This window comes from Macaca fascicularis, chromosome 13 (assembly GCF_037993035.2).
Source record: "Macaca fascicularis isolate 582-1 chromosome 13, T2T-MFA8v1.1".
Taxonomy (NCBI): Eukaryota; Metazoa; Chordata; class Mammalia; order Primates; family Cercopithecidae; genus Macaca; species Macaca fascicularis.
In genome coordinates this window covers 1,566,271-1,587,782 of record NC_088387.1, presented here as the reverse complement: position 1 = coordinate 1,587,782, position 21,512 = coordinate 1,566,271, and the positions used below count along the sequence as shown (strand labels likewise).

Sequence of the window (21,512 nt, the reverse complement as noted above, 5' to 3'; positions counted from 1 at the left end):
TAGCCTGTACCATGCAGAGCAGTGAAAACTCAGAAATGTGCTGCTATAACTGTTCTGTCCAGCTTGCAGAACAAAATAGCAGAGGTTGGGTTGACCATTGCAGCTGGAAATTGAGGGGATACTCACAGGAAGAAGAGAGTGAGCCGAGATATTCTGCACACTCTGTCCAAACCTTCCTTTAGCTCCTAAACTACACATGTGTGTGTTAGACTTCCAGCAGTCCTGCTAAGGCTAAAAGAATTGAATTGAAATTTCAGCTGCCTTTGACTGCAGGCAAGCAGTATGCAGTTTGAGTCTAGTAAAGTTATCTGCCTATTAGCATGAATAATCAATATTTTTCAGCAACATTTTAGAATCCAACATTTTTGGAACATATCATTTGTCCAGAATATGATCCAAAATTATTCAATAAAGAGGCAGATATTACCCATGCTCAAGAGAAAAGGCAGACTGACCCAGAGATGATGCAGACATTGGAATTAGCAAGCAAGGAATTTAAAGCAACTCTTAATCTTATACTATAGGATGTAAAGGAAAGTGCTCATAATGAAGAAAGTGCTAAGAAGTACACAAGAGAAGTCCAAACTAGAAAAAAACCAAATTGAAATTCTGTAACTGGAAAATTAAATACTTGAAATGGATGGGCTTAATAGCAGATTGGAAGTTACAAAAGAGTTACTGATTTTTTTTTTGTTTTCTGAGACAGAGTCTTACTCTGTTGCCCAGTTTGGAGTGCAGTGGCACTATCTCCGCTCACTGCAATCTCCACCTCCTGGGTTCAAGCAATTCTCCTGCCTCAGCCTCTAGAGTAGCTGGGATTATAGGCGTGTGCCACCGAGCCCGGCTAATTTTTGTATTTTTAGTAGAGATGGGGTTTAACCAGCCTTACCATTTGGCCAGGCTGGTCTCAAACTCCTGGCCTCAAGTGATTCGCCCGTCTTGGCCTCCCAAGTGCTGGGATTATAGGCATGAGCCACCGCACCTGGCCAAGTCACTGACTTTTAAGACAAAAGCCAGTTATCTGGGGAAGAGAAAAATAAGATTGAAAATAATGAATAGCACCTTAGGGCAATATCGAAAGATCTAATGTACAAATAATTTTTAAAGTCCAAGGACAAGAGGAGGGAGGCCCCCCAAGGAAAATATTTAAATGAATAGTGGCTGAAGTATTTTTATATTTGGTGAAAGACAAAATTTGTAGGTTCAAGAATCTCGGCTAACCTTGACCCTAAGTGATAGGATATGGATGTTCACTGTACAAGTCTTGCCATTTTTTTCTCTGTGTTTGAAATTTTTTATAATGTTAAAAAAACAAAATCCTCAAAACAAAACATTTATATTGAAAGAAACATTAAGAAGTACTCAGACACAAGTCGAGATGAAGTAGACAGAGATACAGAAAGTGAGAGTGGCTAAAGTATCTATAAAGTTTATTGCTACCTTAAAAGCCTCAAAGGAAATATAGTCTATAGCCATCTACAGCTAAAATTCTAAGTATCAATATGAGGATGGGATAAGGGAGCAAAAGATAAAAAGAAGCACCATGTTGAAGCGCTGGTGGAAAGATACTGGTAAATTTAAGAAGCTTATAATAGTATATGAGGATAAGAATGAATGCTAATATACCAGTAACCACCTTAAGAACAAAGATATAATCTAAACCTTTTTTTTTTTCTTTTTTGAGATGGAGTCTTGCTGTATCACCCAGGCTGGAGTACAGTGGTGCGATCTTGGCTCACTGCAACCTCTGCCTTCTGGGTTCAAGTGATTCTCCTGCCTCAGCTGCCTGAGTAGCTGGGATTACAGGCATGCACCACCATGCCTGGCTAATTTTTGTATTTTTAGTAGAGACGGGGTTTCACCATGTTGGTCAGGCTGGTCTCCAGCTCCTGACCTTGTGATCTGCCTGCCTCAGCCTCCCAGAGTGCTGGGATTACAGGCGTGAGCCACCGCAGCTGGCCCCTTAGGTGATTCTTAAAGCGGGGAAACTAAAGCACTAGGCTTTGGGACTGTCTTCTCAGGCATCCTCCTCAATTCCCAGAGGAGGGATCTGAGACTCAGAACAGGGAGTCGGCAGGGCTGCACAGCCGCTGGTTGAAGGCTGGGAAGGAGCCAGATGTTTTCTAGAAGGGCTCATTCTGTCTCACTGTCCCGGCCTAGCAGGAGGTGGCAGCATTGGTTCTGAGTTCTTGCTACTGCTTCTCTGGATTGGCCTTACTCAGGGAGTGCCTGAGTCGTCTCATGGGCTGGAATCCTGGTTACTGGAGGGCAGAGACAGAAGTCTTCTACCTCCTGCGGAGCCCACTGTAGGCACAGAAAACCTAACATTATTTGGCTCTATGCTGTCTCTGTTCTGCAGGGATTCCACACATGACACTTTTTTTTTTTTTTTTTTTTTGAGACGGAGTCTCGCTCTGTCGCCCAGGCTGGAGTGCAGTGGCCGGATCTCAGCTCACTGCAAGCTCCGCCTCCCGGGTTCACGCCATTCTCCTGCCTCAGCCTCCCGAGTAGCTGGGACTACAGGCGCCCGCCGCCTCGCCCGGCTAGTTTTTTGTATTTTTTTTTTAGTAGAGACGGGGTTTCACTGTGTTAGCCAGGATGGTCTCGATCTCCTGACCTCGTGATCCGCCCGCCTCGGCCTCCCAAAGTGCTGGGATTACAGGCTTGAGCCACCGCGCCCGGCCGACAGTTTTTTTAAATGCAGACTTTTATATTCAAATATAATGTACATGCATAAAAGTGTACCAATAGAAACTATACAGTATAATGAATTTTCACAAAGAACCCACACCCGTTTAACCAACAAACAGGTAAGAAATAGAACATTACCACACTATCCTTCTGCTCCAGGACAACCTCTTTCCTGACTTCTACCACCATAGGATGGTTTTGCCTATTTTTAAACTTCATAAAGGTGGAATTATGTATTTTTGCATGTCTAGCTTCTTTCAACATTATGAAAGTATATAGATGTATTACATACAACATCTATTACATCCATGTTGTATGTAATAGATCATTTGAAATGTTATTTCATATGATAGTTTGGGATTGTTGTAAATAATACAACCATGTACATGCCTTTTGGTTAATACATGCACACATTTCTCTTGGAGGAGTGGAATTGTTGGGTTGCAGGATATGCTCATGTCCACCTTTAGCATACTGCAGAACTGCTGACCAGAGAGGTTGTAGCCTGTAGCACTTTTCAAAGGAAATTTTTGATGCCAAGGAGCCTATGTTCCAGTAAAACAAGAATTGGAATTCCTCCTCTAGTGGCACTTCAGCTAAGGAGGAAGTTACTCTGGAAGCCATCAGCAGGCTGTAGGATAGGTTCTGTTCCTATTTAGGTGCCAAGAGCTACATATGCATATCAGTGTGCACATCTAAGTGAATCGACACACTTTCAAGTCTCTGCTACTCTGAGTGGACAGGTGTGTCTTCCAGAGGATTATTAACAGACGCATTAATTCATGTCTTGGCACGAAAAGATGGCAGACTCAAAGGGTACATTAGAATTGGTGAAGGGACAATTTAGTCAGAGTGAAGGGAAACACGGGGCTTTGAAGCTCCCGGGACACAAACTCAATGCTTCAGCAAGGCTCCAGTGAGCTCATGAAGCCGGGAGGAGCCTTCGCCATCAGGCGCCATCCCTGCAGCCTCCAGAAGCACACCTGTCCCCTCAGAGCCCTGTGGGCTGCCACAGGCCTTGCACCCATAGGCCTGAAGGAGCAGTGTTACTGGGTTCTGGGAGAGCTGTAGCCATGGAGAGGCTGCAGAGAGAGCTGGGTGAGTGGGAGGTTGGAAATAAATACTTCCATCTCTTCTCTTACCTCTCATCACCTGCTGGAAGCCAGAGGATAAGGGACCCAATGCAGTTCATATAGGTCAGCCTCCTGGGGTAGTTTCCTAGGATGCAAAGCAGGGACATGAGGGAGAAGGATGGATCTGGAGGGGCAACCAGAATATCTGACCTGACAGATGTATTTTTTAGCTGGGCATACATATTGAGAGGAGAAATGTTGGCAAGTATAGAAAAGCATAAAGAAGAAAAAGAATATCTATAATCTCATCAACCAGAAGCGTCATCTGTTGACATTTTAGTGTGTTTGTTTCTAGTCCTTTTCCGTACGTATTTTTCAGTAGTTGGGATCACACCGTGCAGGTAGTTTTTTACTAGTTTTTGTAATGAGTTGGCACCAGAATTCCTCTTGGGGAAGAGAGCTTTTGGTTTGGGGAAGATTCCTTGAGAAACTGGAATAGATGACATGGCTCTGACTAAACAGTAGCTCAAGCCAAGGATGGTTAGTATCTCTGTAAGGAGAAAGTGGATTTGTTTATATTTACTGGTGCTTTTGAAGAGAAGGTGGCTAAAAAAGCATCCTGATGGTGGGGTGGCCAAGGGGCAGGTTTAAGAATGGCCTACAAAACTGATGACTTGTTCTCCCATTTTTCCTACCACTAGAATTACCGTGTTGTGGAAGACTTGGGGGAGGTCCCTTTCTCAGGGAAGGGAGACCCATCCCCTGTTGAGGGACGGGCATGTAGCCTAGTCCTGGCTAGTGAGTTTTAAGGGGACTGTGCCAGAGGCTACTGGGAAGGGTTTCCTCCTGATAAAAAGGGAGGGGCACATGAGGAGAAATTCTCTGCCCTGCATTGACCTCTGTTTCCTGCCCCAACTTGCAACTTGAAGAGAAAGGCCAAGGATTAAGAATTAGGACTCTTTAGCCAGGCGGGCACACTGATACATGCCTGTAAACCCAGTTACTCAGGAGAAGGGAGGCTCACTTGAGACCAGGAGTTCAGGACTGGCCTGGGTAACATAGTGAGACCCCTGTCTCCAAAAACAATTTTTTTTTAATTAGCCAGACAGGGTGGCATGCACTAGTCCCAGTTACTCAAGAGACTGAGGTGGGAAGTTTTCTTGAGCCGGAGAGTTCAACACTTCAGTAAGCCATGATTGAGCTACTGCACTCCATATCCTGGGTGACAGAGCAAGACCCTGTCTCAAAAAAAAAAAAAAAAATTAAAAGAAGGCCGGGCGCAGTGGCTCACGCCTATAATCCCAACACTTTGGGAGGCCGAGGCAAGGTGGATCACAAGGTCAGGAGATCAAGACCATCCTGGCGAACACGGTGAAACCCTGTCTCTACTAAAAATACAAAAAAATTAGCCGGGCGAGGTGGCAGGCGCCTGTAGTCCCAGCTACTCTGGAGGCTGAGGCAGGAGAATGGCATGAACCTGGGAGGCGGAGCTTGCAGTGAGCCGAGATGGCGCCCCTGCACTCCAGCCTGGGCGGCAGAGCGAGACTCCATCTCAAAAAAAAAAAAAAAAAATTAAAAGAATTAGGACCCTGGCCCCCATTCTCAGCTCTGTCTCTGTGTCATTTGTTAATTCTGAGTCCTGCTTGCATCTTGGCATTGATTCCGCCCACCCCCTCCTCCCCCAAGTAGGGAGAATAATAACAATGCATTCAAGCTTTATCCTAGGCCATCATTACTGGTATTCTATAGTTCAGGGAAAAACTGAGGCACAGAGAGGTTAAGTAACTTGCCCAAGTCGCACAGCTGGTGAATGGCAGAACCATAGCCGAATTCTGGCAGTCCGCTGCAAAGCCCACTGTCAAGCAGTCTCGTCTCTAATCACAATGACTCGGCTCCCGGGGTTGTGGTGGGTAAGCCTGCTGTGCTTAGAAACTGAATAGTAGCTCATGGCCTATCCGTGATAGGTAAAGGGTTGACTGGTTGCAAACCTCTTATCCAAATGGCCTGTAAAAGAACACACAGTGTGCTTGCTCACGGTGCCCAGAGACCATGTGGGAGGTGCCAAATATGGGTGGTAACAGGCAAGGAAGAGGGAGTCTCTTTACCAAATCTGGTTTTGAGGAGGAATTGTATGTCGTGTCGTGTTGACAGTCTGATGGCTCCTACATGGGTGTTGTAGGCTCTGGCAATGCCAGGCATTCCATTTTCCCATAACTTGTCAGGCTTAAAGTGATTACTGAGGAAGGTGGAAACCAGGCTTGCCCAATTGGTTCTTGGTCCATGTGTTCAGACTTCCCCAGGGAGCACCTGTCCTGGAGCATCTAAGCTAGGGCGTCTCATGGTGAGCCCTCTCTGAGAGTGGAGAAGCAGACCAGGGCAGTGGGGAGTGGGACTCTTCTTACATGGGTGATACCCAGCACCAAATGAGATTGACTTCAGATGAGGTCAGCAGTCATTCTAGACCAGATGGTCCCTATGGAAAAAAAGTAGAGAGTTAGAACGGGGAAGAGTGAGCAGCAAAAGATGCAAAGACGAGGGGAAACTGGAATAAGAGACAATAATTTCAAAAATCTGTAGGCTTGTCTTTTTCCCTCTCTTCCTAAGCAGTTTAGTCCTAAAGCTGCTGAATAATGCACAGCCAAAAAGGAAAACATTCATGCATGTGGCAGGGGGAGAAGCCACCATTAACTTTTGCTAGAAGTGTTCACTGGAGCCCCAGAAAATCCCCTGGGTTCCAGATCTAGTCCTCTGCCACAATTGTGTGATAATAATCCCAATTTTCCCTTGATAATTGGGGTCAGTCACTTCAGCCCACAAAGTCACTGCTGTCTTTTGATATAATGTCATGAGACACCCAAAAATGTCTAAATGGAGGCAGTCTCAGCTTCCAGTTTGATGGAGCCATTGTTGGGTCCCTGGTGGAAATACCCCTCCCTTGGGAACCAAGACCTTCCAAGCAAGCAGAGCTCAAAACTGTGGAGATGGAAGTGACTGGTCATTCTGTGTGACAGTGGGAAGACCTGCTCTCTCTTCTGTTCTTGCTTCCTGGGCCCATGAAGAGACAGCACTATGTATATGTCTTTGGTTTGAAGGATGTATTGCATCCTATAAGATAAAACCCTGTTCTTTCAGGGTGTTGACTCCCATCTGGTGCCCTAGGTAATTATCTAGTAGGCCATCCCACTGTTCATACTGACCTCTTCATGATGGGATCCCTAGTAAGACGAATGAGTTTCATGAACCACAAGCCTATTGCTGCAAACCTCTGTAATGCATGCCTTCCAGTGAGCATCCACATCAGATATTTGGGACCCAAATATCTGTTCCCTTTGTGCCCGGCCTGAGAAGTTTATCTATGTCATTTCCCCAGATCTCATCACCAGTGTTCCAACCCTTCTCTCTCCATGACCATCCAGCCATTAATTAGCAATCTTCCTTTAGTCAGCAGATCTGTACTTCTGGTCATCTCTGAGTTCAAACAAAGTGGACAACCAGACAGCTCCAAGTTCCGCTCAATAGGAAGTCTTCTGTTTATCACTGTCCTCCAGTGTCACTCGAGTGAGACTGTAATATTGCCATCCACTTTCTGTTGGTACCAACATATGGAGAACTGCCTGCAAATCAAGCCCAGATTATTTCCTTCTCAGCTGCCTCGTCAAAAGGAACTCCCAGCAGGCATAGATGAGGATTGAGGGGGGAGGAGGAAATGCAGCCGGAGTCAGTGTCGAAGGAGTCTGACTGACTTGTGTTCTCTGGACCTGCTTGAGTCCAGCCTTTTCTATTTTTGCTGTACAGGTCTAATCTGTGGCTAGGTGGGTCAATAACTATACATTCATGATGGGACGCTCAGGTCACAAGGTTACTTGATATCTCATGGTTCAGTGTTTCTTCTTTACTGAGGGCCAGTAGAAAAGCAGAATCTTTTTCAAATAGATAATAGTTACCTGGAGAAGAGGGCATGGATTTGCCTCCACACTCCAGAGTTCTGTATACTGTGATTGTCCTATTAGTGCTTGTCACAGGCTCCATAGACCAGCCTGTTCGTCACCGGCACTTGTACTAGCATTGGATCTGTGGGGTCATACGGCTTGTTCTTCAGCCTGGGCTTGATGCAGAGCGAGAGGCTGCTTTAGTCTCTGCTCAACATTGGTTACTCAGTAAATGGGTTGAAATAACACACTGAAGTTTGGTATGCATTGCCTCCAAACGCCAAGAAGGATCCACCAAGGATTTTCTTTATTTTTCCGTTGTAGGTGATGCAAAGTACAGCAACTTGTCTTTTGCCTTGGAGAGGCTATCTTAACATGCTCCTCACACTAGATCTCTAGAAGCGTTGAGATCATAAGCCTTTGAATTTTCATGGGGTTTATCGCCCACCTTCTGTTTGCGTGCATGCCTCTAAGATATCTCACTATTTGCACTTTCTGCTCATCAGATCCAGTCAGTATAAATGTCATCAGTTTTGCAGATGGGTGTAATGTCAAGATCTCCACACACTGTGTTATGTTAGAGAGGAGGAGAATTCACAATACTGTGAAGGTCCTGTCAGGTAAAAGCTCATGGTTCTTACCAAGGGGAATAGAGGAAAAAACACTTTCTAGGCCAGTAGGTGCATGCCAGGTGTCAGGGGCTTTGCTGATTTGTTACAGTAAAGATACTACATCATGAACAGGAGTTGCAGTCAGACACACCACCTGATTAGTTTTATGATAATCCACAGCCATTACCCAAGATCTCAGTATATTCTTCACAGTCCAAAAGGAGATGGAGATATGATAGGTACTTCCACCCCTCCATCTTTCAAGTCTTTGATATTAGCACCGATTTCTGCAGTTCCCCCTGGATGCAGTATTACTACTCAGGAGCTTCACTTGGCCTTTCCTACTGTAAGCCAGCATGGAGGGATTCAGCCAGGTGCCAGTATGTCTATGCCAATCATACATTCAGGAACTGGGGTTTGAACCACAGGCATGGATCTGCAGATTTCCTGGGTCCACTGTAATTCAACTCTGGACTCAGTGCATTTATCGCCTGTTCATCCGTAACACAGGGAGGAGAAGCCTATGAGAAGTGGAGTAGAAGAGAGTAGAAGACGCAAGTCCCTGCTCACTCCTCCAGCTTTGCAGCCTCCCTCTGGTGCCCTCTATTAGAGAGACCCACAGGGAAGCACATCACAAAGCAGAAATGAGGTTTGCAGAGTTCCAGCCCCAGCATCACAAAGCAGAATAGAAAACGTAGGTTTGCAGCTGAGATACATATATGCATTATATGTTATTCCCATATACAGCCATCTCTCAGTATCCAAGGGGGACTGGTTCCAGGACCTCTTGTGGATATCAAAATCCATAGATGCCCAAGTCTCTGCTACAAAATGGCATAGTATTTGCATATAACCCATGTATATCCTCCTGTATCGTTTGAATCATCTCTAGATTACTTATAATACCTTATATAATGTAAATGCTATATAAATAGTTGTTATACTGTATTGTTTAGGGAATAATGACAAAAAAGTAGTCTGTACATATTTAGTACAGTTTTTCCCCCGAATATTTTTGACCCACGATTGGTTGAATCCAAGGATGCAGAACCCACAGATATGGAGGCCAGCTGTAATATATATGCTGCATATCATGTATATCTATATATGCTGTGCGATAAATATAATAGATATGCTATGTGTCATATATGTGATATAATAACTTAATAATGGCACATGCTTTTTCTCCTCATCTCTCTATCAAAAAGTTATTTTTTTGAGGCCAACTCTGCTGTTTTTGAGCAACAGCTAATAGGCACAGTAGGAATTCCAGACATAGAAATTTTGGGCAGCACGGCTGACCCTGAAGAGGCTGGGATGGAAGAAGTTTCCTGGATCTGCCTACAGTGGTGTTCTCAGAGCCTTGGGGGTCCAAACACAGCTATAAGAAGCACTGAGAGCTTCCTGCATGTCAGCGTTCTCCTCTTCCTTCATATCCATGACTGGTGCATGCCTGGATCTCTTCTGTCTCTCTTGCACTCATGCCTCCACCTCTCCCTGCCACGTTTGGCTTTGGCACCTTCTGCTGTTGCTGTTCCTCTTCTCAGGCTCTGCTCTTCTGTGGCCACCTCATATATTTCCAGGACTTCACATTCAATAAATGTTGAATGGCATGCGGCTACTAAGGGAAAAGCAAAGGTAAATAATACATGATTTCTTGCCTCACAGAGCCTTACAGTCAAGGGAGGCTGACTCCTCAGACTCTGCCTCCTGTCCTGACCATGCATCTGCCTCCAAACATGCATTTCTGTCTTCCTCCTAGACACTGCTGCTTGCCCTGACCAGGTGGCCCTTGCCTCCCTTCTTTCAGCCCACTACCTTGCTGGGCTCACTGTTTCTAAAGATAAAACCATTACATCAGTGAGTGATTCAGGCCCACAGACCTCCATTCAATCACTGAGCCCAGGTTCTGTCTGCAGAGTATTCTAATCTCATGCGTCCACTCACTCCCCCTGCCATTTCCCTCATTCAGGACCTCATTCCGTCATCCTTATAACTGCCACTCTCCCCTATAATCAGTCCATCCTCCACCCAGCAGTTAGCTTAGTAGTCCTATTATGTGGCTCCAACTATGTAATTTACCCCCAAATCTTTATTAGCCTTTACTTTTTCACCAGTGCTTATGTTATCAGGGCTAGCCCTTGTCCTTCCATGACTGGGTCTTAAATCCCTATGCCTACCTTATATTCCTACTAAACTGCACTACTAACTTTGTCCTTAACGCCTCCCATGGCCTTCTGCTTGCATACTTTTGTTACCAAGTTCTCATCATTTGAAATTTCTTCTGTGTCAGCTTTTATCTGCTCCCCTTTCCAGTTCTCTTTGTTGTCCCCTCACCCAAATGGAAATTCCACAGAGCTTCTTTTTCATTTTGGAAGATAATGACATTGGTGACCTAACACTCAGCGCATATGGCTTTGTATCGTAGTTGTTTATGTTCATGCCACATTGCCTTCCTTGGCTGTAGGCTCTTTAAGGGAAGAAATTATGTATTATTTACATTTGTATTGATCTTAGCAGCTGGTGTGACACTCAACATTTGTTGAGTGTGTAAGTAATTCCGTTCTCTCCTCTCACCTATACTTTTCCTCTTTTCCCCGCTTTACCGATGTTTCTCACCTTGGCCTAGAAAAACGTTTACATCTTCTTCATATTAAAAATAAAACTAGGGTTCCTCTTCCACCTAAGTTGTAGAAAGCTGGCATGAAAGACAAAATGCACTGGATAATTAAGGAGGAATAATTAATAGGAAGAATATTGAGTAATGAAGACAGTCTCAAAGAATTTGAGTGGGGAGACCTAGGGTTTTATGGGGGCACTTAGACAAGGGAGCCATCTGTGTCTTCTGCAAATCTTATGGAAGTCATGCAGAAGGATGGAGATGGGTCTTATCCTGGCAAATGCCAGAGCAGGGCGGTACTTTGCAGTTAGCCATTTCCTGAGCCACAAAAAGATAGGGAGATTTCTTAACTGTTGCTGTTTTTAGGCATATGAGGCTCAGGCAGATATCACTCTTGTCAGTCCCTTCTTTTGTTCATGAGTATCATTCATTACTGAACAACTAAGAGGTGATCACAAAGCTTTAGAGGGGCAAAGCAGGTATAAGAAATGGCTTCCCGGCCGGGCGCGTTGGCTCAAGCCTGTAATCCCAGCACTTTGGGAGGCCGAGACGGGCGGATCATGAGGTCAGGAGATCGAGACCATCTTGGCTAACACGGTGAAACCCCGTCTCTACTAAAAAATACAAAAAACTAGCCAGGGCTACTCCGAAGGCTGAGGCAGGAGAATGGCGTAAACCCGGGAGGTGGAGCTTGCAGTGAGCTGAGATCCGGCCACTGCACTCCAGCCTGGGCGACAGAGCAGGACTCCGTCTCAAAAAAAAAGAAATGGCTTCCCAAGGGCTCTTGTTGGTTGTGATTGCAGTCAGTTGAGCCATCTGATGAGAGGTGGTGGCAAAGATCAGTTGTTTTAGAGTGCTAGAAATCCGGCATCTTTAAAGAAGGATGACTGAAATGTAAAAGAGAAATATTCATATCAAAGGTTGAATTGAAGTACAGAGCCTGAGGGTAACCTATTCATTGGATTCCAAGTGGTCAATGGAGGAAAACCTTTAGGTTTTGCGGCAGTGCTTCTTGAGTTTCTTGAAGCTCAGGCTAGGATGGTGATGCTCTTGGTGTCGTTCAGTCTTGGTTCCTGCTCATTTAGAGACATGCATATACAGGCATTTTGCTGGTCTTCCTTAGTGGTCCAGACAGTGGCCTGTGCAGGGATAATTCAGCCCCTGCATGGTCTGCCATGGTGATGAGTCCTTTGAGGTTTATATCAAGTCTTTGGGCTGTAGGTTATAGGGGGTTCTGCAGATCCTGGACAAAGGGCCAGTGCAAGGCTACCTGGAGTCCTGACGTAGACTCTAGATGGTGAGCCTTCATTCCGTTCTTGGTGATGCTGAGTCAGGCAGGAGGTAGGAAAATTAAGAATGTTAGTTTGGATAACCATAGCCAGATATTGATGACATCGGGAAGAATTGAAAATTTGATAAGAATCCACAATTTAGGCAAGGTGACAGCATCCAGTCCAATTTGCAGATAGGTACTAAAACTGATTTTTCCATAGGGTGAAACAAAGTCAGTTAAATCTTTACCAGACAAAACAGTTTGCATATCAATTAGTTACCTGTGATTTATAAAAAGGTGCAAAATGAACAGCAGTGACGAGAGCCAGAATCTGATAACCTAGATGGGTGTGCATAGATTTCCACTGAAATACAAAATTCCTCTCTACAGTCACTTCCATCTTGATAAAAAATAATCTCAAAGAACTGTTATTCTTGGCCGGGTGCGGCTGCTCACTTCCGTAATCCCAGCACTTTGGGAGGCTGAGGCGAGCGGATCACTTTAGGTCAGGAGTTTAAGACCAGCCTGGCCAACATGGTGAAACCTCATGTCTACTACAAAAAAAAAAAAAAAAAAATTCGATGGGCGTGGTGGTGCATACCTGTAGTCCCAGCTACTCAGGAGGCTGAGGCCCGAGAATCGTTTGAACCCAGGAGCTAGAGGTTGCAGTGAGCCAAGATCATGCCACTGCACTCCAACCTGGGCGACAGAGTGAGACTGTCTCAAAAAAAAAACAAACCCTGTTATTCTTGATCACAAAATAAGGCTGGTCTCTTTAGACTTGACTGATTACTTATATAGATGAAGAATGGTAATTTGCCACATAGGTCTTCTCAAGTTTACTTTGTTGAAAGTTTTCATGAGGACTTTCAGACTGGGCTTTTAAAATTCTCTTGAGGCCAGGAAGCCAAGCTAAGAACTTGCCATCATACTTCAAATGCAGTACCTATAAATTTGGACAAGTTCCTCTTTTCTTGAGTCCCCAGAAGATCCTAAGCTTCCAGGTACTGTCAGGAAGTGACCTTCCTTACTCACCTGTGTGGCTGAAACCGTGTACTCCAGCCAGTGCCAGTTTTCCCAAGAGCATTTTGTAAACATTGGCTCAAAAGTCAACCTTAGTTCTTTTTTTTTTTTTTTTTTTTTTTTTGAGACGGAGTCTCACTCTGTCGCCCAGGCTGGAGTGCAGTAGCGTGATCTCAGCTCACTGCGAGCCCCGCCTCCCGGGTTCACGCCATTCTCCTGCCTCAGCCTCCCGAGTAGCTGGGACTACAGTCGCCCGCCACCACGCCTGGCTAGTTTTTTGTATTTTTAATAGAGACGGGGTTTCACCGTGTTAGCCAGGATGGTCTCGATCTCCTGACCTCGTGATCCGCCCTCCTTGGCCTCCCAAAGTGCTGGGATTACAGGCGTGAGCCACCGCGCCCGGCTGCCTTAGTTCTTTAAAGTATCTGCTCATAGCTGATTAAATGAGCATCATTCTCTAACATGACATTCAGGGAAGCACCAGAGTAAAAGAAAAAAACTATCTGTAGATGACAAAATACTTAAAGGCCTTTGTTGCATAACCAATGTTTCCAATTCTGTCCGATAAACAAGGAGGACAGATTCTTATTGAACCTGTGCAAATAATTATATTGCCATGAAATTAAGAATACTCAGAGTTTCCAAATTCTGGAATGATCAGGCAATAAGAAAAATACACCATTTGCAAATTGATATGGTTTGGCTCTGTGTCCCCACCTTAAATTTCATGTCGAATTGTAATCCCCGCATGTCAGCACAGGGGCCTGGTGGGAGATGGCTGGATCATGAGGGCGGATCTCCCCTTGCTGTTCTCATGATAGTGAGTGAGTTCTCACAAGGTGTGTTTGTTTGAGAGTGTGTGGCACTTCCCCCATCACTCTCTCTCCTGCCGCCATTGTAAGACATGCTTGCTTCCCCTTGGCCTTGTGCCATGATTGTAAGTTTCTTGAGGCCTCCTAGCCATGCTTCCTGTACAGCCTGCCAAACTGCCAAACTGTGAGTCAATTAAACCTCTTTTCTCCGTAAATTACCCAGTCTCAGGTAGTTCTTTATAGCAGTGTCAGAATGGACCAATACACAAATGTTCATTTTAGTTTACAAGAATATAGTCTACGAAATTGTTATGAGTTATAGATAGCTTAAGATAAAGGAGCTCTTTATGTATTCAGAAAATAGAACATTAAAACAACAATATTCCAAGTAAAACCCACAACCATCCCTGTGCCCAGTCCTGTCTTCATGTAGCATTCTGCCTGTGTCCATGTCCTGTCTTCACGTGGCACTGTCCCTCTGCCCAGTCCTGTGTTCATGTGGCACTGTCCCTGTACCCATGTCCTGTCTTCACGTGGCACTGTCCCTGTACCCATGTCCTGTCTTCACGTGGCACTGTCCCTCTGCCCAGTCCTGTGTTCACTTGGCACTCTCCCTGTGCCCAGTCCTGTGTTCACGTGGCACTCTCCCTGTACCCATGTCCTGTGTTCACGTGGCACTGTCCCTGTACCCATGTCCTGTGTTCACGTGGCACTGTCCCTCTGCCCAGTCCTGTCTTCACGTGGCACTGTCCCTCTGCCCAGTCCTGTGTTCACGTGGCACTGTCCCTGTGCCCAGTCCTGTCTTCACGTGGCACTGTCCCTGTACCCATGTCCTGTGTTCACGTGGCACTGTCCCTGTACCCATGTCCTGTCTTCACGTGGCACTGTCCCTCTGCCCAGTCCTGTGTTCATGTGGCACTCTCCCTGTGCCCAGTCCTGTCTTCACGTGGCACTGTCCCTGTACCCATGTCCTGTCTTCACGTGGCACTCTCCCTGTGCCCATGTCCTGTGTTCACGTGGCACTCTCCCTGTGCCCAGTCCTGTCTTCCCGTAGCGCACTCCTTGTGCCCACATCTTCCCATGACTGTCTCGTTACAAGGATGCCGGTCATGGTGGATGAGGGTCCACCCTACTCCACTGTGACCTCATCTTAACGAATTACACCCACAACAACCCTATTCCCAAATAAGGCCACATTCTCAAGTGCTGAGGGTTAGGACTTCAACATATTGCGGGGGTCAGTGTGGAGGAGTGGCAGAAGTCAACCCAAACCCACCATTTTGACTGGATGGCTGCTTCTCAGCAGAGGAGATATTCAGGCGTTTTCACCATTGGTTGGGCACTGTCGACCCACAGCTAGGAAGTTAATCCTAGAAATGAGGATTTACAGAAAAGCCCCCGATGAGGGTGGAGGAAGATGAGCCTTCCTCCTCCTCTGAGTAGTGAGTTCCAAGGTGCGGAGCCTCCTGGAGCTGCAGGTGGTGTCCGGAGGTCTAGACCCTGATGCAGATCCACGTCAGGAACTGGGTATGGCATGTGCTGCATGGGTGGGGTTGAGGCAGCTTCAGGAAGCAGTCACGGGTTGTGTCCTTGTTTTGAGTCCCTTCTGCTGCTTCCCAGAAATGTTGTTAAAACCTTATTAAACGTCCCTGCTTGGTCTCATGGGTGTGTGCAGGGTGGGGAGGGGGAGGGATGGGGTGTGGCTGTATTTCTGAAGGAAGAATCAAGGGCGGGTTCTCTCCCTTCTCCAAAGCCAGATGGGAATGTGGCAGAGGTTATTGGTGGGAAGAGCTGCTCCTCCCCAGGACCACAGCCATCTGGGCAAATGCAGTGGCAAAGAACCTAGGGCTGCCTCCCGAGCAGGCAGGAGCCCTCTGGGAGCCACTGGGATGTGGAGGATTACCAGGGATGTTTCTGAATGTTGCTAGTGGGCACATGTACCAAAATAATTTCGGTAAAAAGAGAAACAAGGAAGGGACCCCTGTTGTACGGGGCTAGGTATAACTTGGGGTTGGTGGTCAACGGGGATTGTGAATTGCCCTCGGGGAGCCGACAGTCTGGGGAAGCAGGGATGCAGGAAGTCATGGGTCCACAGTGGCGGGTAGACAAGCACTGGGTGCTGTGGGGGCACACGGGATGGGTACCTAAGCCAGGAAGGCTTCCTGGAGGAAGAAACTTCTGAGAGACTGGAAGGAAAAGTGGGAGCAGTGACACGTTTTTTTGGGTGCAAAGGTTCTTCTAGAGCTGAGGGACAGCCAGTCAGGCCAGGGAGCTGGAGTGGGGCCTCAGGGATCAGCCCAGGCAGAAACTGCAGGGGTTTGGGTGCTGTGGGTGGTGGAGGGTGGGGTGGATGTGAGCCAGGAGCCTGGGGAAGGAAGCAGAGCCCATGAAGAGCCTTCCGGACTGAGGCATTTGGGTTTTAACTTGAGGGCAATGGAAGGTCATGGACCAGGTTTATGCAGAGGGGTGAGCTGATGACAGCTGGACTTTAAAATGAATTTTTCTTTTTTTCTTTTTTTTTTTTTTTGAGATGGAGTCTCTCCCTTTCACCAAGGAGCCCATGAAGAGCCTTCCGGACTGAGGCATTTGGGTTTTAACTTGAGGGCAATGGAAGGTCATGGAACAGGTTTATGCAGAGGGGTGAGCTGATGACAGCTGGACTTTGAAATGAATTTTTCTTTTTTCTTTTTTTTTTTTTTTGAATGGAGTCTCTCCCTTTCACCCAGGCTGGAGTGCAGTGGCATGATCTTGGCTCACTGCAACCTCCGCCTCCCGAGTTCAAGCGATTTTCCTGCCTCAGCCTCCTGAGTAGCTGGGATTACAGGCACCCACCACCACACCCAGCTAATTTTTGTATTTTTAGTAGAGACGGGGTTTCGCCATGTTGGCCAGGCTGGTCTCAAACTCCTGACCTCAGGCAACCTGCCCGCCTCAGCCTCCCAAAGTGCTGGGATTACAGGCATGAGCCACCACACCCGGCCTTGAAATGATTTAAAAAATTTATCGTCTACTGATTATCCCCATACCCAAGGCCACAGGCCCCAGCTCAGAAGCACTGCAGTTACTCTACAAATGACACCAGAATTGTGCCACTTTTACTCTATCTAATTGGTGTGGATCCTAGATCATCCCTCTCCAGCTGCTGTGGAAAGACCTTTCTGGTTTTTGGACAACCTACCTGGGTTTCTCCCAAGAGGCAGCCTGACGACTACCCAGGGATCAAACTCTGTAGCTCAAGGCCAAGGGTTGTCCAACCCAGACTTCTAGGATTTGACCGCCCAATCCAAGACCTGCTCCTCCACAACCCTTGCTCCTGTGGGAGAGAAACTAGGCGGCTCTGCACAGGAGCTGTGGCTAAGATGTGGCAGTGAGGTCAGGACTTACATCAGACAGCCCATCATCAGGCACAGTTAGATCATCCTCCATGTAGACAGAGATGGCAACTAAGTGGCAGGTGAGCCTCCACACCGCTGCCTGTGGCCTTGGCAGACATTACTAATCAATTGCATCACTGTCACACTGAGTCAACCCCAAGCTGCAGACAGCCACCATCAGTCAAAGTTGATACCTGGGGGGAACGGACTGGCCATACTTGACCCAGACGCTGACAGGATCCGAAGTTCAGTGTGACTGTGAGTCAGAAGCCAGGCGGGAGGGCAGGAATGTTAAAAAGCAGTGAGGTAAAGGGCAGGGCGCGGGGCGGTCAGGCTGGTAGAGCAGCACTGCCGGTGGGGAGGGAGGTGATGATCCACATTCGTCAGAACTTTAGTTCACAGAGCACTTTCACTAAATGCCCCCACTCTTGAGGTAGGAGTGACTAATTTCCACATCACAGATGAGGGAACGGAGACCCAGAGAAGGGTATGCACCTGGCGTCACGCAGCACGGCAGCTACTGTCTTGGTCTACCTGGAAGACATGCTTCCTCTGAGGCAACAGCCTCAGAGGTTACCGGGTAAGCAGAGGCCTCAGATAAGAGTCTCCCCTCACAGTGTATCCTGAAGCGGGACCCCAGGGAGAGAAGGCAGTTGGAGCTGAGTCGGCAGTGCGTGCTGCTAGGTGATTGACCCCTGGCTGGGGGCGGGGGGAGCCCTGATGTGTAGCACGTGCTGATTTCTTTTTTTTTTTTTTTTTTGACAGAGTCTCGCTCTGAGGCCCAGGCTGGAGTGCATGGCATGATCTTGGCTCACTGCAACCTCCGCCTCCCAGGTTCAAGCAATTCTCCTGCCTCAGCCTTCCAGGTAGCTGGGATTACAGGTGCCCGCCACCCTCCTGGCTAATTCTTGTATTTTTAGTGGAGACAGGGTTTCACCATGTTGGCCAGGCTGGTCTCGAACTCCTGACTTCAGGTGATCCGCCTGCCTCGGCCTCCCAAAGTGCTGGGATTACAGATGTGAGCCACCGCACTCAGCCAGCATGTGCTGATTTCTGGGGGTTGTAGATACTCCTGCCTTGCCTAGTTCAAGCTCCCAGTAGGCATCAACCGAGAGCTGGGAAAAGATGCCTGCAGTGCGCTCTCTGGGCCAGGAGGAGCCGGCTCCAGCTCACCCATGGCAGTGCCAGAGAAGGGGTGCAGGGGTGCAGGGCTGCTGTCCCCACCCCCGGTGGCCTGGGGGTTCTCTTCTTCCTGCAGTTCTCAGTCACTCAGGCTCCCTCTTACCTGGGTCAGGGTTTGTTTCTGTTGCTTGCCAGTAAGGGGCCTGAGAACCTTTACGGACACACTGAACCCGGGGAGGAGTCAGGACTCAGGGCCTGTGTTCTGGCTTCAGCTCTTTGAGCTTCCCTCTCTATCTGCTGACCCCTGAGCGCTGGATGACAAGGCCCAGCAGGTGGTGGGAACTCTAGGCGTGAAGCCAAGAACCTCCAACATGGGAAGGAGTCTCAAAAGCTGCCACCTATTGTCTGAGCAGCAACAGGACTCTGGCTTGAACAGGGGTGCCTGGGGCAGGGGGCAAAGGGCTGGGTCCCTCAGGTTTGTGGAGTTAGGGGCTGGGGCAACTGTGGTGAACGGGTAGGTCACCCTGTCCAAAAGGCAGCAGCAACTGCTCACCTCCAGGAAGTGCTCCCATGTGGCCAGAATTTTTTTTTTTTTTTTTTGAGATGGAGTCTCACTCTGTCACCCAGGCTGGAGTGCAGTGGCACAATCTCGGCTCACTGCAACCTCCGCCTCCCAGGTTTAAGCGATTCTCCTGCCTCAGCCTCCCGAGTAGCTGGGATTACAGGCGCCCGCCACCACGACCAGCTAATTTTTGTATTTTTAGTAGAGACAGGGTTTCACCATGTTGGCCAGGCTGGTCTTGACTCCTGACCTCAGCTGATCCGCCTGCCTCGGCCTCCCAAAGTGCTGGGATTACAGGCATGAGACATAGCGCCTGGCCAGAAATTCTGGTTTTTAAAGAGAAGCCTGATATCCACATTTTTTATGTGAAATCTGATTTTTAAATTCTGGCAATTATTTGAAAACATTTAGCTGGCTGCCGTGACATGCACCTGCAGTGCCAGCTGCCTGGGAGGCTGAGGCGGGAGGACTGCTTGAGCCTAGGAGTTTGGGTGCCGCAATGCATGATAGCCTTGCCTGTGAATAGCCACAGCACCACTCCAGCCGGGGTAACACTGCAAGACCCCCATCTCTTAAAAAAAAAGTTTAAACACGTCTCAGGGCACTGTCAGCAGCCTCTGTTTTTTGTTTTTTTTTTGTTTTTTTGAGACAGGGTTTCACTCTTGTCGCCTGGCTGGAGTGCAGTGGCACAATCTCAGCTCACTGAAAACTCTGCCTCCTGGGTTCAAGTGATTCTTCTGCCTCAGCCTCCCTAGTAGCAGGAACTACAGGTGCGTGCCACCACGCCCGGCTGATGTTTGTATTTTTAGTTGAGATGGCGTTTCACCATGTTAGCCAGACTGGTGTTGAATTCCTGACCTCAGGTGATCTGCCTGCCTTGGCCTCCCGAAGTTCTAGGATTACAGGCATGAGCCATCGCACCTGGCCCACCCTCTGGTTTTGAGGGGTGGAGGTCTCTGACTTCCCTGCCTGGACTCCCAGCTGCCCCTCTGCTTCCTCCCCTGCCAGCCCGTGGCTCTGCCCACCCAGAGACCACTCCCTCAGCTCTCTCCAGTGCAGATCGCTTCTCCACGCTGTCCCGAAGTGGGTTGCTTCCAGCCCATGTTGCTGCCCCTGCATCGTGGCCTTGCTGTGGACCCCGAGCCCCTCCTCCCCACTTCTTGCCTGATCTTGGTCCAAAGGCGGTGACTCCAAGGCTTCCCACGCCCTGGCCCCTTCGTTTCTTGGCCTGCTCTCCACTCACTCTCACGAGTGCACCCAGGTACCGGGGACGTCAGCCAGCCCTCTTATTCCCAGCCCACCTCCTTCAGTCCCGTGGTTCTCGGAGCCCCACTGTGGTCCATCAGTCCCGCCACCCGTCCTTGGCTCCCCGCACCCAGCTTCGACTCCAGGCCCTCCACTGGCCTGGCTCCCTGCACTCGCCTCAGCTCCGTTGTTCCGCTCTGCTGCACCAGACTCCCCGGCCCAGCGTCTCCTCGGTGGAACCTGGCTCTCCCCTATTCCGAATCGGCACACAGCTGGTGGCCTGGTCCCGCCGAAACCCAAAACCCAACCCAAAACCCGTGCCGCCAACCTCAGGTGGAACCTGGTGCTTCCCAGAGGCCCCAGGGCACTGCCCTGGCGTGGGGGCGCTCCTGTCTGAGATCACTCATTCTCGTCCCCTCCTCTCCCCAACCTCAGGTCTCCAGCCCTAGTACCTGTCCTCAGTCTCTGCTCACTGAGGAATCAGAGGCACTGATGGGAACCCACCATTTAGTCCGGCTGTGAGCCGGGATGCTGCCCTCCGAGAATCGGGTACAGTTAGTACCAGGCTGTGGGGCACTGGGCCCAGAGGGTGCCCTGGAAGCATGACTACATCGGGCTCTAGCATCTGTGCCAAAACAGGGTCCCCTGCCTCCTGCCCAGGGCGCCCACCTGCCCGGGACAGACGCCCCACGGGAGGTGCATTCTCCAGATGGGCCTCCAGAGGGCGCCATGACCACAGCGCTGAGCCGCTTGCGCTCAAGTCCTGCCCATCTTTGTGCCGGGGCCAGGCCGATGTTGCTTTGCAGATGAAGGGACCCTGCCCCTTTTATCCAGGGGATCTGACCCCAGTGGTCTGTGGCCCAGCACCCAGGGCCTGGAGGGTGGGCAGAACTCAGCCCCCCCCACCCACCCTTTTTTTTTTTTTTGAGTTTTACTCGTTGCCTAAGGTGGAGTGCAGTGGCGCAGTCTGGGCTAACTGCAACCTCCACCGCACCCGGCCCCTTCCCATCCTTTATCATCCACTGAGCCTCTGCAGCTCGGAGAGAAGGACTGCATGTGGCAGTGGGAGCTCAGGGCAGGTCACTGCAGGTGCTTAGGCTGGCATCTTGGCACCTCTCAGAAGGAAGGAGGTGGAAGTTTGGGAGATGCCCCTGCAGAGCCTGAGTGCTCTCAACAG

General features: G+C 48.5%; 1 protein-coding gene across 24 annotated transcripts in view; it reads left to right on the top strand.

Moving 5' to 3' along the window:
* Nucleotides 1–21,512, top strand: part of KANSL3 (KAT8 regulatory NSL complex subunit 3) — an 89,824-nt gene that overhangs the window by 57,656 nt on the left and 10,656 nt on the right. For 12 of the 24 annotated variants that reach the window (XR_012421869.1, XR_012421873.1, XR_012421888.1 and 9 more), the window contains 2 exons: nt 18,172–18,272; nt 19,743–20,007. The exons of 9 other annotated variants lie outside the window; for them this stretch is intronic. The gene's annotated coding sequence lies outside the window, so the exon portion shown is untranslated. Of the gene's footprint in view, nt 1–16,562; nt 17,032–18,171; nt 18,273–19,742; nt 20,008–21,512 lie in introns of those variants that run through there. 3 more of the 24 variants (XR_012421875.1, XR_010580293.2, XR_012421874.1) reach the window with 2 other exon arrangements.